Source organism: Zingiber officinale, chromosome 10B (genome assembly GCF_018446385.1).
Source record: "Zingiber officinale cultivar Zhangliang chromosome 10B, Zo_v1.1, whole genome shotgun sequence".
Lineage (NCBI taxonomy): Eukaryota > Viridiplantae > Streptophyta > Magnoliopsida > Zingiberales > Zingiberaceae > Zingiber > Zingiber officinale.
The window spans coordinates 9,712,469-9,732,534 of NC_056005.1; the positions used below are offsets into that span (position 1 = coordinate 9,712,469).

Here is a 20,066-nt window from a genome sequence, read left to right on the forward strand (position 1 = left end):
AAAGGCACAATATAACATGCTCAATAAGTATTGAAAAGAATATCATAGAAACAACATGATACGCCAAACTAAATCAGGTAGAATACAAATTAAGGGAAAAATTCAAACTGAAAACTGCAAGCACAGAAGTTCATACAAGCAGAAGACTTGGTCCAATCCCTTTATAAAGTGCTTGCCATCCTTCCTCTTTTAAAATGGTCTTCAAAGCATCTGACCTTAGATAAAAAAGTATGTGTATGTGTAAGCAACTTTTATATACCTTAGAATGACTGCAAAATGGTAACTAAAGTAGAATATATAACCGCAGAACTGAGACATTAAGCAATCTAAGAAATAATATCCAACTTTTAAAAAAAAACGCCTTCCTTTTTTTTAAAGTTGGTTAACATAGCCTTAGCAAGAATTTTCCTAATTAAGCTACTTTTTGCACCCCAGCAAAGGTTGCATAATGCTAGAAATTCATACTCGAAAACCAACCCTAAAGCGGTAAAAGCATTTCATAAAATTACATAAGCATGTTTGCCTAAAGACTAATAAGTGAATTGCTCATCCACAGTCTTATATTCAGCATAAGATAATAGCCAAATATAAAATGTTAAACAAAAAAAATTATATATTGCAAGTATGCAATATTTGAAAAGGACAATTTTAATATTATAGCAAGTCCAGTATCACTCAATTCTCAAGGAAGAGAACATACCATAAAATCCTGAATAGGTTCGCCAAATATAAAAATGTTAAACAAAAAAAAACTATATATCGCAAGTAGGCAATATTTGAAAAGGACAATTTTAATATCATAGCAAGTCCAGTCTCACTCATTAGGAAGAGAACATACCGAAAAATCCCGAATAGGTCCGATAACCATGGTAAGGAGTTTGGAGCTGAAGCCGTGTTTTTACAAGCCAAATAGGATTGGTAAACAAAGAAACCTGCAGTGCCAGAAGAGTGTTTGTCATGTAATAAAAGTCTGCCAGTCTATAACTAGAGTGAAAATCTAATTTAGATATTTGAATTATTGATTATATCACGTCAATCACAGATGGGCATAATAAAAAGGTAGATCCGCTATCTTAACGGCCCCCTAGTATCGGCCCCACAAATATGGAGGGAGGTTCATGCAGGTACACAGGCCATAGGCGCATGGCAGGGTAAACCCCAAGTCGTCAGTTCCTGAGAATCGACCCCTGGCCATTACGTCAGAGATACCATGCGCCCACCGTCTGAGCTACGTCCTAGGGGCCACAGATGGGCATAATAGAATCACAGAAGTGTACATCAAATATAATGAACAAGATAGCTACCATCTAAAATAATAAAGGAACTCTGAAGTTACCAATTTCATCACAGGAACCAAAAAAACCCATCGACAATGGGGGGATGGGCAAGGAAAGCCCACTCAGTATTTGGTCTTAACAAACAATACTGATCTGTCAAAGGAATCTTATGTCAACTTAGTTCAGATCCTGTCTTTAACACACAAGGAGATACAATTTAATTTTTTTATGACTGTAGCAGAAGGTACCCTGCTGCCCTGCTGGCAGCCAGAGGAATAACATTCATCAATTTCATAAAACCTCATACACATTGGATAAATTATGTGATCAACCACAGATCACATAATTTCCATCAAACACTTTCCCTCCCCACAGGAACTCAGTTCTCTTTTTTTTTTTAGCAGTTGAGACACGTAGGAAATAGAGAATTTAACACAATGATTTGGATGAAGAGCTGCAAAAAAGTTAATAAGCCAATGAGACGCTCCAGCAAGCTATCCAACCTTGAGCACCAAGAAGAAAGCGCCACTCAAGTGGACAAAAACTCTTTACCATAGTAATTATCATTTCCTAACTGATAATTGCACAAAAAAGGGGAATGAAAGGGAGAAATTCTTGAAGGAAGAACATGAATCTTGTCTCACTTCCACTGTCTACTTTAAGGAAGAACAATTTCAAATTTTGCCACAATTTCAATTATCAAAATTGGGTGAAAGAGGAAAAAGGAACAACTATTGTTTGGTAAAATTACTATTTTATACTTAGTAAGTTATCAAAATTACCATTCTGTTTGGCACAACTTCTCCTTTTTGGCTCTCCTCCTTTTTAGGAAGACAGAACGTTATCATGAATTATTTTTTGTTTAGCACAATTTTTCATTTTCTCTTTACTGCTTTCGTTTTTGCCTCACCAATATTACTATTTTTTACACAATAAACATGAAGGAGAATGAGATTTCTTTATGTTGGAGTAATTTGGGTACCCTAGGTTTTGATGTTTGGGTAAAGGTTTACGTTAGGTTTATTGTTGTATTTGATATGCATTGTGAATGTGCAGGATACAGATACAACGAGGAAAGTCCAAGGGTGATCTTGGCAAAGGAGGAAAGTTCAAGGATGAGTCTTAACGGTGTAAGTCCAAGCATGCAGTCTTGGCAACGTAAGTCGAAATGTGACTTGGCAATGGATGAAGTCCCGGAGGCGCAACCTCTTGGCAAAGGAAGACCCGACAACAATGACAAGGCCGATGGAAGCTCCAGAAGGTAAGACGTGAAGGATGGGGAGGCATCCGAGGGACGCAAGGCTGATGGAGGAGGTTAGAAGGTTAAGTCTAGGTTGGTCGGGCGAGGACAAGTGCTGAGTGAATGTACTCAGGGGTTAAATCCTAGAATTAGGCTTTACTGCAGCGTCACTATAGTAGTACTGTAGCGTCACTGTAGTAGTACTGTAGCAGTCGACTGATGTTTTCATCAGTCGACTGGGTGCGGTCGACCGGGCAGTCAACTGGGAGCGAACAGAATGCTTCTGTTTGTTCGATTAATGTGGAGCAGTCGACTGATGGAAGTATCAGTCCACTGGTATCGAACCGTTGAGTTGTAACAGTCGAATCTCCACAAAGGGCAGTCGACTGATGATTTTTACAGTCAACTGGTAGGCGGGGTTTTCCAACTCGTGGCCTATATAACCAAGCATTGGAAGCTTGGTTAAGGCTGACGAAATAGAGGTGGTTAACCCCTATTAGTAGTCTTCTAAAGCCTCCAAGTTCTTCTTGTGATCTAAGAGTATTTGGATCAAGATTGTGGTTGTTGGGAGATTGTTGGTGCAATATTCCCCAGTCAAGGTTGACCTAGTTTGACCGAGCTTGAATTGGGTCAAGCTCGAGTCTTAATGTTTATGTTTTGATGGTTTGACAATACATGTTGACAATACATGCTCGACAATACACGTAGACAACACACGGAGATTGCAGTGCAATTGTTCATATGCCAAGATTGTGATGGAGAGTCAAGTAGGTCAAGGTCGACCGGATACTGACCGGAAAATCTGAGGGAAGGTGAAAGTCCTAACTGAGGTTAGGCAAAGGAAGTCCCGAGTGAGCCAGCTGGAAAGACCAGTGAGTGTAAGCTAGCAATGAGGAAATCCCAGTGTTTAAGCTAGGTGAAAGTCTCGTGAGTGAAACCGTGAAAGGCCCAGTGAGGAAGCTAGGCAAGGAGGAAATCCTAGTGAGCGGTTGTGAAAGTCCCGGTGAGTGGCCTGCAGAGGAAAATCCCGTGAGTGAAGCCGATGAAAATCCTAGTGAGCGGTTTAGTGAAAGACCGTGAGTGGGCAGCAAGAGAAGTCCTAGTGAGAGGCCGTAAGGAAAGTCCCGGTGAAGCGAGCACGGGAAATCCAGACGAAGGTCGACTGCACATCCGGTGAAAGTCCAAGTAGGTCAAAGGATCGACCGGATGCTTGCACGAGGAAGAAGTCCAAGTAGTCAAAAGAATCAACGGATACTGCAAGAGTAAAAGTCCAAAGTGGTCAAAGGGATCGACCACCGTGAGCGAGTTCTAGCAGTCAAGATCGACCGACGCAGTACCACGAACCAACAGTCGCGGTTGATCGATGTTGGTTTAGGAGGCTTTAGACTTGATTTTGGGAGAAATCACGAATCGATCACCAATCGATTTGATGCCCAATCGATCTACCGATCGATTGGCGATGTCCCAATCGATCGGATCGACCGATGCGTGATCGCTGGTAATGGCTAGATCGATCGGCCGATCGATTCAGAGCCCCCAATCGATCGGGATCGACGGGAGTCGCACTCTGGCGATAGCCCCGGATCGATCACCAATCGATCCGTGTAACCCCGAGCACAAGGCGCTTGATCGATCACCGATCGATCCAGGCCTCCCGATCGATTGGGAGCAATCCAATCGATCGGATCCCACCGCTGGCATCATTAGCGGGCGTCGATTCTTCTATAACTTCACCGATTCATCTCGATCTTCACCGTGCTCCCGAGCTTCCACAAAGTTCGGATCGCCAGCTCAAGGTTCTCGAGGTCTTCCAAGTCAAGAGGCGGATCTACAACCGAAGAAGAAAGTTAGGGTTTCTTGTAAGAAATCTATGTTATCAGCTTGTTTTTCTTTCTTCTTGTATTGTGAGCTTGGGCTTCTCCGCCTTTCGTAGTTACCATAAAGGAGTGTTTTCATAGTGGAGGGTGCGTGAGTGTGTGGATCCTCGATTAGTCACCTCTTGCGAGGTGGATACCAAGTAAATCCTCCGTTAGCGTTGTATGTTTCCGCCTATTTTCCGCTGCATATCTTCAAGAAATAAGCAACGAAGAGCAAGACGAGCGCATCGAGCTATTCACCCCCTCTAGCTCCATTTTCGGTCCCAACAAGTGGTATCAGAGGATTCATCACCGGAAGGGGCAAAGCTAGAGGGTGAAGAAGTTGGAGCAATTCTACAAGTCGAAGACTTCATCACAAGAAGCTCAACTTCAAATAGAATTCCGAGATGGACTCGGATTCGACACGAGGGTGCCTCTACCATTCACCATGATAAGCTTCGATCTTTGGAGATCAATGATCGAGAATTTCTTGATGGTGGAGATAGAGCAATGGTTTGCTCTCATGGAAAGTTTCGAGGCTCTAACAAATTCCATGGGCAAAGTCCTCAAGAAAAGCAAATGGAGGCAAGAACAAATCCAAAGATGTGAGGCCAATGATAAAGTGACCAAACTTTTGGTCAATCTATTGCCTAGCCCCATTCTTGGAAAAAATTGGAGAGTTCAAGGATGTCAAGGAGTTTTGGAGCAAATTGGCATCAATTCATGAGATCCCCTCCACTGTACCAACCAAGAAAAATCCAAAGAGGGCGACTGGATCAAAATAAAGAGTAAGAGGACTCCGAAGTTGAGAGATGCTCAACTTCCGAAAAAGAGGAAGTCCAAGAAACTTCATCTTCAAAGGAATGCAATGAAGAAGGCAAGGAGGGAGCATACTCCTTGTTTCATGTACAAGATGAGGATGAGGAAGCCTCCACCTCTAGGATTGAAGGGGAGCAATTTTCATTGACACCGGATCAAGAGCAAGAAGAAGCCTCCACATCCGGGTCAAAAAAAGAAGAGGATGAAGAAGCTTTCACCTCCACAAGTCAAGACAAATCTATTGGAGGAGTATCAAGTTCGGATCAAGAGGAAGCTTCTACCTCCGGATCAAAAGGAGAAGATGTCACCCCTACAAGCAAAGGTATAACAATTTCAATAGAAAATAACAAAAATCATATCATTTGCTTTGAGTGTAGGGGAAAAGGGCATTACAAAAGTAAATGCCCTAAATTGGCCAAGAAGAAGGGTCAAGTGACACAAAAGGGCAAGGAGAAGCTCAAGGAAACCGCTCCCGGAACAAAAAGGAGCAAGGAGCACATTGTGTGCTTTTTGTGCAATCAAAAGGGACATTACCGGAGTCAATGTCCCAAGGGGAAGAAGGCGGTCAAGGCTCAAGGAGGAAGCACACCTCAAGGGGGAGTCTCCAAGGTAAAAAGAAAGGTATCATTTATCGAGCCTACTCCCTTGAACAATGGTAAAAAGCATGCTAAGTCAAGTCTTTATCATTTTAATGCTATTTACCATAAGAATAGAGAGCATGATAGCATTAAGGAAAAACACATGGCTCTCATGCTAAAACTACCACACCTAGGGTTAGGAAGGTAGATGGAATTTTAGGCGAGAACTCTAAGGATTTTAGCTACAAGCCTAGAAACAAAAATGCTCATAGACTTAATGGAAAACCAAAAACTAAGGACTTAGTGATGGAAAATCAAGTCTTGAGGTCAAGACTTGACAAACTAGAAAAGACCCTAAAAAGGATGGAAAATATCCTTAAAGGGCAAAATAAGCAAAATCTAGGTTTAGGACAACAAGGGTCATCCAAGGGCCATAGAGGTTTGAGATACAAACCTAAAACCAAAAAGGATGTACCTACTTACCATAGAGTTCCATATAGTTATGGAACAAACCCTAGGTCTAGTGGTCAAGTCAAGAATACAAGGAAAGTTATCCTTAGAAGTATTTTTGCAACAAACGTGACTAAGACTTCTAAGAAGTCTAAGAAAGTCACTAACAAGGTCACAAGGGAGGTAATCCCTAGGGTTGACCTAGAAAAAGTGACCAAGGCCTCTAAGAAGCCTAACAAGGTCACTAGGAAGGTATCTAGGGAGGTTATCCCTAGTGAGTACCTAGAGCACCCAATGAGCACCAATAGGTTTTGGGTTCCTAGGAGCATTTTCTCTACCCCGTAAATGGGTTAGAGAGTGTCAACTCCGATTAGAAGGGTAGTTAACCCAACTTTGATGAAGTTAACACTCGGAGAGCATTTTCAAGGTTATTGTTAACCTTTGAAAATGAAAAGAATTTTTATTTACTCTTATAAGAGTAAAATGTGTCACAATTTGATAAATTGGATGATCTTTTAAGTGACACAAATTGAGAAAATCATAAGAACTACCAAGTTGGGATTTTGGTATGTTCTTGGAAAGTTAAAGGCAAGTTATGCCTTAACTTAAAGTGGTTACTCTTTAAAAGAATAAATTGTGCCAAAAATTTGAGGAATATATTTAATTTAAATTGGCATAAATTATGAAAAGCAAAAGAAATGTCAAAATTGGATTATTGGCATCTTCTTGGGAAATAGTGGGCAATCTATGTTTTAAATCTTAATTTAGCTAAGGCTTAAGGATACTTAGGTAGACAACCTATGTGTTTCATTAATGCTAAAACTTGTCATGTCTTGTTTGCCCATCATATGTCATGACATCATATTTATTTTTGCATTCACATTTTATTATGAAAAATACAAAAATACCATGTCATGTCATACATACATCATGTAGTTATAGAAATTTTATTTTGAAAATTATTTCTTTTTGATGTATGCCATAACTTCATCATGCATTATTTTATTTCCTTGCAAATTAAGGACAAATGACATTTATTAACAAATAACATCCTTGGTGGATGTTTACAACTCAAAATGCCTAGATAGATATGCATGATCCCTAGATTAGGGCAAAACCAAAGTTTACATCTCACTAAAGAACTATAAGGTGACTTGTATGTGTTTTAATACACATTAGATACAAGTGAGATGTTAGAATGATGAACAAAACTCAAGATGTTGATTTAGTGCATTCTTTTGAGTTTTTGGTTCATCAAAACACATAGTTATGTGTTTTCCAATCATTGGGAAAGCTAATGTACAAGTCATGTGCATTGAGCCCAAGGAACGTGGTTGGATATTGGTTTTGAAAATCATTTGAAAATGTATTTTGGAAAACCTTAATGAAGGCTATCTTTTGATAGTAATCATCATTGAATAGTTGAACACAAACTTGAAGAAAACACTAAAGTTTTTGCAAGTTTTCTAGTTTGTGCAAATCTTTGAAAATATGAAATATTTTCTTATAAAACTATCTTTCCATGATAATATATGTCCTAAATAGTGTCTACACAAATTTTCATGATTTTTAGAATTTTTGGGGAGTTTCTGAAATTCACCACAAGTGAATTTCAGAACTATCAGGCATTCAATCGATCACCCGATCGATTGAAGGGTCTCAATCGATCGGGCGATCGATTGAGAGCAAGCTTCTCGTGAACAGAAGCTTCCTGATCGATCCACCGATCGATCCAACCCTCCTGAATCGATAAGTGGATCGATTCAAGCAGGTTCAATCGATTGGGACCCAACTCTAATCGATTGGGAATGCTGATTTTGGCTGGTAAAGCCTTATTTCAGCATTTTGGACCATCTTTAGTCTAGGAAATCATTCCTTATCCCTCAAAACACATTTGTATTCATTTAGGGGGAGTTTTCATGATGAAAACTAGAATGGATTGGTTAAAGAAGACTAAATAGAAATTTAGGTTGAGGTTTGGTTTCAATATTGAATTTATGAACCTCAAAACTTTAAAATTTGGGTTTCCTAAAAGTTTAGGGATTCCAAGTCATTGTTGGTGCAATGATAGAAGTTCATGACCATGTCTTTAGGGGGAGTTACTCTTTAAGGGCATGAAAATTATTTTTCATACACCTTGGAAGGTGATTAACTTTCTTTAGTAAAAATGCTCAAGGTTGAGCATTTGTTTACAATGGAGAGTGGATATCTTCATTGTTTAAGTTAAAAATGCTCAAGGATGGACATTTGTCTACATTGGGGAAGAATGTAGGGTTAAAGGAAAATGAAAGGTATGGGACTTTCATTATCGAGTGAAGTTGTGAACAACGTTGAGTAACTCTTCAGGAGGAGAGTTTGTTTTGATGTGTGCCGATAGGGGGAGAAATGTAGGGTTTAAGTTAGGACTTCATTATCTAAGAGGGAGTTTGCCCTCTTAGGAGGAGAATGAAGGGTTTAACTTATGCCTTCGTTACCTAGTGGCATGAAGGAGGTTTAGGCTATGGGATTAGCCTAACTTAAAGAAGGTATTGTCAAACATCAAAAATGGGGAGATTGTTGGTACAATATTCCCCAGGTCAAGGTTGACCTAGTTTGACTGAGCTTGAATTGGGTCACGCTTGAGTCTTAATGTTTATGTTTTGATGGTTTGACAATACATGTTGACAATACATGTAGACAACACATGGAGATTGCAGGTGCAATTGTTCATGTGTGGAGATTGTGATGGAGAGTCAAGTAGGTCAAGGTTGACCGAATACTTGACTGGAAAATCCTGGTGAGTGAAGTCAGGTGAAAGTCCTAACTTGGAGGTTAGACAAAGGAAGTCCTGGTGAGTGAAGCCAGGTGAAAGACCTAGTGAGTGAAGCTAGGCAGTGAGAAAATTCTAGTGAGTGAAGCTAGGCAGTGAGAAAATCCTAGTGAGTGAAGCTAGGTGAAAGTCCTGGTGAGTGAAGCAAGGCAGAGGAAAATCCTGATGAGTGAAGCCAGGTGAAAATCCTAGTGAGTGAAGCTAAGTGAAAGACCTGGTGAGTGAAGCCAGGCAGAAAAGAAGTCCTAGTGAGTGAAGCTAGGCAGAAGGGAAGTCCTGGTGAGTGAAGCCAAGCACGGGGAAATCCAGATGGGTCAAGGTTGACTAGACATATGGTAAAAGTCCAAGTAGGTCAAAGGGATTGACCGGATACTTGGCACGAGGAAGAAAAGTCCAAGTAGGTCAAAAGAATTGACCGGATACTTGGCAAGAGGAGAAAAGTCCAAAGTGGGTCAAAGGGATTGACCAAACACTTGGTGAGCGAGTTCTAGCAGGTCAAGGTTGACCGGATGCTAGGCACGATGAACCAACAGGTCATGGTTGACCAGATGTTGGTTTAGGAGGCTTTAGACTTGATTTTGGGAGAAATCATGAGCTGGATCGATCAGCCGTCGATTGGCTCATGCCCAATCGATCGGTCGATCAATTGGGCGAGTCTTCGTGACAAGCCTCCTCCCAATCGATTAGTGGATCGATTGGGACGAGTGCGCGGTCGCACAGAACAGCGCTAGATCGATCGGTCGATCGATCCAGAGTCCCCAATCCATCAGTGGATCGATTGGGAGTCGTGATTCTGCGCGATAAGCCTTGGATCGATCAGCCAATCGATCCAGGCAATTCCCGAGAGCACAGAGGCGCTCTGGATTGATCAGCCGATCGATCCAAGGCCTCCCCGATCGATTGGGAGCAATCCAATCGATCGGGATCCGACCGTTGGCATCATATTTAGCTGCAGGCGTTCGATTCCTTGGCAAAACTTCACTGATTCATCTCAGATCTTCGCTGTGCTCCCAGAGCTTCTCCACAAAGTTCAGATCACCAGTTCTTGAAGATTCTTGGAGGTCTTCCAAGTCAAGAGGCGGATCTACAGCTGAAGAAAAAAACTAGGGTTAGAGTTTTCAATTGTAAAACCTGTAAGCTATTGCTTGTATTTGTTTTCCCTTCTTTCTTCTTGTACTGTGAGCTTGTAGGGCTTCTTCGCCTTTGGTAGTTACCATAAAAGAGTGTTTTCATAGTGGAGGGTGCGTGAGTGTGTGGATCCTTGGATTAGTCACCTCTTGTGAGGTAGATACCAAGTAAATCCTCTGGTTAGCGTTGTGTATTTTGTTTCCGTGTATTTTCTGCTGTATATCTTGAAGAAACAAGCAACGACGAGCAAGACGAGCGCACCGAGTTATTCAACCCCCCCCCCCCCCCCTCTAGCTCCATTTTCGGTCCCAACAGTGGTGAGGTTTCTCCACCGAGAAGGAGGTTTGAGCTAGCCGGAGGTTTCCGGGGAGTCATCCACCGACGGATTGGGATCGTCCACCTTACAGTCAGCCGTGGAGTAGGAGCCCTAATCTCCGAACCACGTAAACCTTGTGTTACGGTTTGTTTTGATTTATTGTCTTTCCTTATTGTTTATAGGGTTTAGTTTTCTTCTTATTAGTTTGTATTTTGTTTTCCGCTGCGTACTAACAAGTGTAGGAAATGACGATTTGGGTGAGACGCTATTCCCCCCCCCCCCCCCCCCCCCCCCCCCCCGCGGACATCAAGGTCCCAACACTTTATGGGTCCAAGTAGATACAGGAATGAGCCAAATACTCACATTCTTTCCCTTTGTATTTCTTCTTTCCAAACAGACAAATTTTAATACCCCTTCTTTCTTCTCCTTTTCCCTCCACCTTCCACTCCTTTCCTGCCCTCCCTTACCCTTTCTTTCCTTATAAGTAGATGGAGCATAAGTCTGCTAGCTACAATATTATTCTCAAGTTACATCCACATACATTCTATTGCTTACAACAAATGAAATCACTTTCATTAATCCTGAGCTAGCCTCACAAACAATCCAATCTTCAGCTTTTTGCAACAGCAAAGATCATGGTAAGGCCAGCAAAATCCTTTATTAATTACTGAATCAACAAAAAAAAAAGGATATTTTTTTGTCAAAAAAAAAAAGCATTTCCTACTAGTCTTCAAACAAAGGATCATCCTGTATGGCATGCTTACAATCAGTAAGTCTGAGAACCACAATGTTATTTGGTAATCTCTACATTCAAACATAGCATCTTATCTTACAAAAAGAACAAAAAATCGTTATCATACATGATAAGGTATGTTAGGCTAAAATGCTGAGATAATAGATAGTATTGTTGCAGCATATCACTGACCAGACCAATGTCAAGATAGCAATTACAGCACTTACCATAGAACCAGCTTCAGAAGCAGAAATAAGATGATAATGAGGGGTGAGAATGTGAGATGCATGCTCATCATTCCCTCTTAGATACCTACTCTTTGCCCTGCTATAACTGAAAAAGGAGGAAACAAGATGTCATTGAGAAAGGCAAAAAACAATATATTGAACAAGTCCAAGTAAGAACTGAATATTAGTCTATCATAATTCTCATATACGCTTGATGAGAAGATAAAAGGCAAGTTTCATGAATCATGACATTAGAAATATACATGAGAACAGAGAGAACTGCATGTTTTACTTCTTAAATGGTTGATATGAAAGGCTCTTCGGCAATTATCACCTAGCAATCATCATATGTTTTAAAGTAAGCAATGCTTAAAACTGCCTTAATTTGAAATATTTAGGTTTCTATTTTTTTCCCCAATGCTACAATATTGTCAATGCATGCTTTCACTAGAAGGGGAGTCTTGGTGCAACAGTAAAGTTGTTGTCATGTAACCAAACGGTCACGGGTTCGAATCCTAGAAACAGTCTCTTGCAAAAAGCAAGGTAAGGCTGCGTACAATGGATCTTTCCCCGAGACCCCGTATGGCGGGAGCTTCGTGCACCGGGCTGCCCTTTTTTTATGCTTTCACTAGACAATGACCCTGCTCATTATGCAAACAGTATAAAATATTCTTTAAAAACACATAAATATGTTTTATTTCATTGCCGTTGTTGTTGTTGTTGTTGTTGTTGTTGTTGTTGTTGCTGTTGTTGTTAATAGAGTGTATTATTTAAAGTTGAAAGATTCAACTTAATTTGATGTTTAGAAGAAAAAAATCACTTCATGGTGGTAAAAAGCTATAAAATCTTCATAAAGATTTTAAAGTGATGTTTTTTGTAATTACACGAGAGTTATATTTCATATTTATCAATTAAATAATTCTTTTCTTAGTAGTTTAGAATTTATTTAAATAACTAATTTTCTCAGATGTCAAACAATGTTATATAATTCTTTAATATAATTCATATAAAATAATTATTCTAACTCAATTATATGCTTAATTTTTATGTATAAAATAGAAAATAATTTCTCTATTGATTGTGTAAAGGAACAAATAGAGCAACTGAACATACCATATAAATAAAATACAAAATTTCCCTAATACATAAGACATATTAGTACATAATTATAAAAATAGTATGGTATATAATTTATTGAAATTCACCTACTAATTATATTTCTTAATATTAGTATCTATTTAATAATTAATTAATATTTGCTTATAATTTTTTTTTTAATGCAAACATACTGTACAATGTAGAATATTTTGGCAAAAACACAAGTTGTTCAATTAGGAGGTAAAGTAATTAAAATTAATTGGATCAAGCAGAAAAGGTTAGCATAGATGAAAGGTTATGGAGACATGAACATCTTAAAATATATTCACAATATCTTAACCAAAACCAAACTTATTTAGTTGGCATGAAAATTGGACATGAAAGAAGAATATGGCCAGTTATTTTAAAAGAGCTTCAAATGCATAGTTAGCACCAGTTAGGAGGCCAAGTTGATGAGCATAGCTTAGTTATATATAAATCATTGAACTCTCTCTCACTCTCTTTATAAAGAGTTGGTGATTGTGAAATGTAGTGTGCATGCATAAATATCCACCACATCTTGCTTCCAGCGTGGTGACTTAGTATTGCAAGCGCCTAGTTCTGTTCATGCCTTTGATTTCGACTGATGAGTTGGCCATTATCAAGGTAACCTGACCCTTTTCCACTGCAGTATCCATATTTATCATTGCATCAACCACTTAAAAATGTCTAAATATTTCATGTTGCTAACCTAACCCTATAATTATTGCCTACCAATCAGTTGGAATATGAGAATGCTAATTCGTTTGTATCCGATTCAAGCATTGATGTGAAGTTCGCTTTCGAAAAATCAACACCCACCCCATTTCGTTCTGTAATCCTTAATTAATGTGAGCTCAGGCAATGCAACAGGCATAGAATAGGGGGAAGACAGTTTGGTTCAGCTAATTAGGCATGTTTGGAATTTTGGGTCTAGATAATTAGAAACATTGAAGGAACAACTATTGGAAGGGCACCAAGATTGTTATTTTAGGTCTTTTTTAGCATTATACTGGGAAGCCAAATCTAAACAGTACAATTTATTTTGTGCATGATAAGCGACAAATCTACACTATTGACAACCTAAAACTGATTTGGTTCCAACAGTATGTCTTGATCAACTTTTAAGTACGAAGCTTAACAATATCCTAATAAATGCGCACAGACCAATAACAATGGAAGTAAAAAAAGTTGCTTCTAATTTAAGGGATCAAGTCACACTTGCAATGTCAGAAATAGAGATTTATGAAACTAACTACTATTTTGAGGTTTATTTGATTTTAATACCTCCATTATAGTATAATCATTATCAAATCAACAAATTCTAATATATATCCAACCTATCTAATAGTAATCAAAAGAATATATAGTTCTTGCTCTTTAAATTTGATGACATTTACAAAATAATATGAAGCCTTGCAAATTTTGAGAAAATAATGTGTCCGACCGACCATAGCGCACAAATGTTTAAAAAAAGTTAGTATTAAAGCAACCTCAAGCATAGGAATTATTTCAAATATATTCAGATTTTGAATTTGTATCAATCCATAATCTTTCATCCTCACCTCATTTGAGTCCTACTATCACACACATGTATATGAATTGTCTACATTGATGCAATTTGCATGAGTCACTAATTCTCAAATCATCAACCATTGTGGATTGTAACATATATAGTAAAACATGGTAGCATAGACATAAATATATAGCCACACTTACAAAAAGAAGTAAAGCCCCCATGAAACAGTTGACCCAATAACAGCTGGAGAAAATATCCCGCATATAGACCTCTGATTCCCTACAAAAATGCAAATCTGATTAGCCATAAGATAATTCCTTTATAGTATGTAATTACTTCATCGTATGAAAGTTAAATCAAGTACAGTTAATCTAAGGAAAAAAATTACTTAAGTTTGAGTAAAACTAATGCTAACAGTTCACAATTAAAATTTTTAGTGGCTTATCATTTTTATCCATAACAGTTATTATCACATCAAAATATGTGCAATGCTCTCCAAAGTAATTGCCTCAAACTATGTGTTTAAACTAGATATTGAATAAGTATATTCAAAATTTGGAATACGATTGATGTGGCAAAGGGGGCGTCGGCGTCGTCATTCTCTCCTGCATTCCTCCCCGGGCGACGGAAGAAAACCCGAAGCCCCCTCCTCTCTTCGTGATGAACAGTATCCCTCTTAAAGCCAAAATCCTACTAATGTCAAATGACCAAAATGTCCTTCCACCTCTCATCTCATCACCGTATCAGATATTTTATGCCATTGGACTCTATCTCTTACTATATCATCATCTATACTTAAATAAATTTTATAAATATTGTTGTTAACCAAGTCTTTTTTGGTCTTTCCTCGTTTGATGTGCATATTTGTTATAGTTTTACATCGCCTAGAGCATTTATTGATCCTCTACATACATGTCTGTGTCATCTTAAACGTTTCTTTTCCCTATGTAACTCCGACTTTCTCTCTAATGCTCTCATTTCTTATTCTACCCATCCTCGTATGTTTTAATACATTCACCTTAACATTCTCATCTCTGCAACCCTCATTTTCTGCTCATGTGCTCGAGTCATAGTCCAACATTCAGCACTATATAACATAGCACGTCTAACCGTCGTTTTGTAGAACTTCTCTTCAAGTTTTAAAACCTATCTTTTTTATCTTCTTGGAAGTTAAAAAAGGCTTCTCATATAATCCACAATTTTCTTGGATAATATGTTCAAAAGAGTTGTCTATTTCTTTTAACGCCAAATTTTAAAATGTTTATTTGAATGCAAGTTTATTCATATTAAGTTATTGTAGGATCGAAAAGAATTTAAATATCTCCATAATTGCATGATATTGTCCACTTTGGGCCTAAGCCCTCATGGTTTTGCTCTTGGGCTCTCCCCAAAAGGCCTCATACCAATGGAGATATATTTTCTCTTATAAACCCATGATTTTTCCCATGTGTTTCCAATATGGGACTATGTTTGCAACCTTGCAACCCCAACAGTTATGATTGCACATATCAAGATCCTACATATCAACAATGATTGATCATAAAATTGAGTCATGAGTTCGTGAGATCCTAGCACAATCAAGGCTATGTAGGTTGATTTAGACCGTAGGATCGTAAGATCCTAAGATCCTATTCACAAATTTGACAATCATATTGGATAAAATTTAGCATCAATTTATTATGGCTCATCTTAAGTAGAAGTAATCCATTTTTACCTTCAGCTGCACAACTAGCCTAATGTGTTTCTCTCCTTCCCTTTTCCTTTGCTAAAAAACTCCCTAACACAAAGTTCGCACCATCACTGCCTAATCTCACATTTAACAAATGAGTATTGTCAACAACTTGCATTATCTCCTTGATTGAATATTAACTTGTTCAATTAAATTCATACCACTTAGGAAACTTGCCCAAGCTCAATACTTTTTTGATTGATGATAATGAAAGGTTTTAAACAAATAATCTTGCCCTTTTACCATGTAAAGATGGGTTGGATGAACACTTATTCCATTCCTGAAGGCTGAAGCTATCATGTAAGAGTCCAATCCATACTTTTGTATGCTTATCAAATCATAATTGCATGCTCTCTTTGTCAAATAAATTGTTTGTTTAATGGGTTTGGTTTCATCCCTTAATAGGTTAAGTACATGTTTTTGAAAAATGAATTATGATTTTTTTGTGATTGACTGATTGGCTCTAAAATTATTGAAATTTTGTGACAATATCACATTTTGTGACAATGCGCTCGGATATTGTCACAAAATTTCAATAATTTTAGAGCCACGTCACACCGACAATTCCGTCTTCTCAAATTCCCGATAGGATCAATATCCATATAGTTAACTCCTCGAGGTTGCCGACCTTTGCCTTCAATTTTCCTTTTCTTCCCTCTAAGTGTGTGTTTCTTATAAAGCTTCCTTTCTGATTTTCTTCATTGGTGATTTTCACTGATTTATCAATTTTTTTTCACTTATTTACTTCTCTATGTTTGTCACTGATTTTGATTATTTTCACTAATTTATTACTCAATTTTATGATTTTTTTTTATACTGTGTATTTTATCCTATTTTAATAAAATTTTAATGCCAACCCCTTAGGCCTCAACCTAGAACCGCTTTGATACCTTACTTTTAATCATTTCAGTTCTATCTATTATCTTCTCATCTATACTCTGCGCTGTGCTATACTTGCTCACATTTACTGTGGAAACAATTCCATAGTTAAGTCTATTTCCTCAAAAAGGTATTCTTGTTTCATCATTGCCCACTGTAATAAAACAATTGGCACTCAAAAACGAAGATTGCTATGCAGTGACAATAGTATATATAAGACACCTCGAGGGCAAAAGAAATAACTAGGAAAGTCTAGAGATCTCAATCTATAACCGTGCAGTAAACATACAGAACATGCATAAATTGAGAACTTCAGAGAATAAGATGTAGTTAACCCCAAATAGCTGAGGCAAGCACCACTCGATGAGAATTTTGCTTGATTAAATAATACAAGGAAATAAATTCCTAAGCAACGCGATATAAAACAAAAAAAAAACTTTTTTTTTCAACACATTTGGAATTCTGAAGTCACAATAGATAAATACATTTATTTCATGACCATAAAACGTGGCAAACCAGGACGAAAGATTTAATAATCTAGCAAATGTTACATTTTAATAGCATGAAAACTAAGCACAATATTGCAGAATATATGTTCCTGAGCAGGGAATCGAAACACTACTAGAAGTTATAAACTGTTGATAATGCAAAGAATTCAACTCATATGTGTTTGCGACTAACAGCAACGGAACGAATTCTATCGATTTATTTCTTGATTCCAAGAAACAGAATAATAACGAAAATGGTGTAATAGCAACGAAGGGAGAAGGAGACCCTACCTAACCATCTTCCTCATTCGAACACGACTTTAGCACCAATATGTTTCAGCTTCTCCACAATCTTCTCCGCGTCTTCCTTCGGCACCCCAGTCTTCAGTACGGTTGGAGCCTTCTCCACGAGTTCCTTAGCCTCTTTGAGTCCCAGGTCCGTGAAACTGTGAAAGTTCTTACTTCCTTGATGATCTTGATCTTAGAGGCCGCTTCGAAGCTCTCCAGCTTCAGATCGAAGGCCGTCTTCTCCTTCTCCTCGGGCACAGCAGCGGCTCCTGCACCGGGGAAGACGGCAGAGGGCCCACCCATGCCAGGGTTCAAAATGACCATGACGGGCATCTGCTGGACGCCCAACCGGACACGGAGTGCCTCTGTGCGGTCGGCAACCTCGAGGAGTGATAACCGAGCGATCTCATCGACCATGGCGGACACGCGCACGGTGGGCTGGTGAGGAGCTGAGGCAGTGGAGAGGCGGGCGGAAGCGGCAGGGTGCATGACGGTGGACAGAGCGATGCGGACGATGAAGCTCGATCGCCTCATCGTGGATCGGCGCGATGGGTCAGTCAAGATAATTGCGCTTATCTTTGATCGGCTATCGTCCGCAATCTTTGATCCGCTCCGTGAATCTAGTTGTAGTTTATTTCGAGACAGTGAATTCCAGGGAGGGTAAATGAATCGCTAGTGAGTTATTTGAAGTTGGATTCGATAAAAATATTTCTTGAATGAGGCTATTAAGATAGTGAAATCAAGTTCAAGTTCGATAATTCATTGAATTTTTTTATTAGAATAAAATCATAAATTTTAATAAAAATATTATAATTTTCTCTGAATATATATAATTTAATTTTTAATAAATTCTAAATTTTATAATTTATATTTATTAAATATATTTAGACTAGATAAAAATTTGAATAAATTTATAAACTATGAATATATTTATTAAATAAAATTTGAACAATAAATGAATCAAATTTAAATATTCCAAAATTTGATTGGACTTGACACGATTACACGCTTTTGAACTCAAAAGAAAAGTGTACTGTCAATCGGGACAGGGCTCAGCAATTAAGATTATCGTCAACCGAGCCTGGCCCAGTCAGGCACAGCTCAGCCTTAAATGGACCGAGCCTAGGCACAACTTAGCGTTAAAGAGATCAGGCCCAACTCATACAAGACATTGTCAAACAATTTAAATAAATTTGATTAAAATTTTATCAATTTCATCCTTGGACGGACCTAAACGAACTAGTCTCTGGCGGGCACGGATTGACCCGTTGATTGAGAAGATTTCTTTTAAAATAAAATATAAAAAAAATCAATAAAAAAATCAATAAATTCATGAACTAGCCGCATAACTCACAACTCAAATTTAAAATTTTAATTTATATATATATATATATATATATATATATATATATATATATATATATATATATAAAATTTTACTCACACTTAAAATTTTTAATTTTTTTTTTTTTGTATATTTATATTTTTTTTTGGCTCATCATCTGATCCATATAATTCACACTTCACCTTGGATTGGGAATTTTCCAGACAGTTAAATGATGAACTTTTAACAGACCAATCGGTCGGACAATTCTAAACATAGTTACACAACCACTCACAAAATTGAAACACGTTTTGACAATTTTTTTTGTCGGTGCTGATTTTCAGGTTAGAACTATTAATTTAGATTGAGTCTGTTAAATTAATACCCGTCAAATAATTAAAACAGGTTAATTTAAAATTTTATTAATTCATTATATTATGATCGACCTAAATGGGCTAGCCCACATGCTTCACGGGTTCAGGCGGACATATCTATGACAAGCTCAAGTTAGCCTGTAAATTGAGAATAAATTTTTTCCTTTCAAAATTTAAACTAAAATGGGAAATTTAATGAGCTTTTTTATATTTTTTTAGTCGGTTTGTGGGTTGACCTATCTAATCTACCATTTACCTTGGGTTGGGATTTTTCAACTCGCTAGATGATGAATTTTTGATGAATCGATTTGTCTGACAACTCTATGGATAGTTACACTTTATGAGTTCACTTGCAAATTCAAGCACGTTTTTAATAGGCTCATGATTTAACCCGATTAACCCACAACTCACTTTAGATTGAGTTGGATTGAGAATTTCTCATCCTGATATCCCCACCCCATCAAGATGATTGGTCAATCTGTCCTAGTCCGTCTACCGCTCTAACTATGTATAAATTTTAAAAAATAATAATAATTAATTTCATATATTTTTGAAACAAAATATTTAGATGCCAAGGTGCTTTCTAAAATTTATCAAATTGTCATTTATTTAAAATGTAAAAACTTTAAATTGGTGCTTAAATCCATTCATACCATTTCAGCTGATTTTAAAGGGAAAGATGGTAAAACATATTTTGTGAACTAAGTCAAAATAAGAGCTTTATAACATATTTGACCAAGTGCGGAAAAAACATATGCAAATAAAATTCTAAAAGGTGAATTTTATCATGTTGACTTTTTTGCATCATTGTCCCATACTATTATGAAAGCTTAAATAGGAAATCGAACCTAGCAATTATATAGAACAATAATTTTATGATTTTTATTAGGATTCAATCCTTATTCAATTATATAAA

At 37.7% G+C, this 20,066-nt stretch overlaps 1 pseudogene; it reads right to left on the reverse strand.

Annotated features, from left to right (window-relative positions):
• Positions 1-18,080, reverse strand: LOC122029759 (annotated as a pseudogene).
• Positions 18,081-20,066: the final 1,986 nt, after the last annotated feature.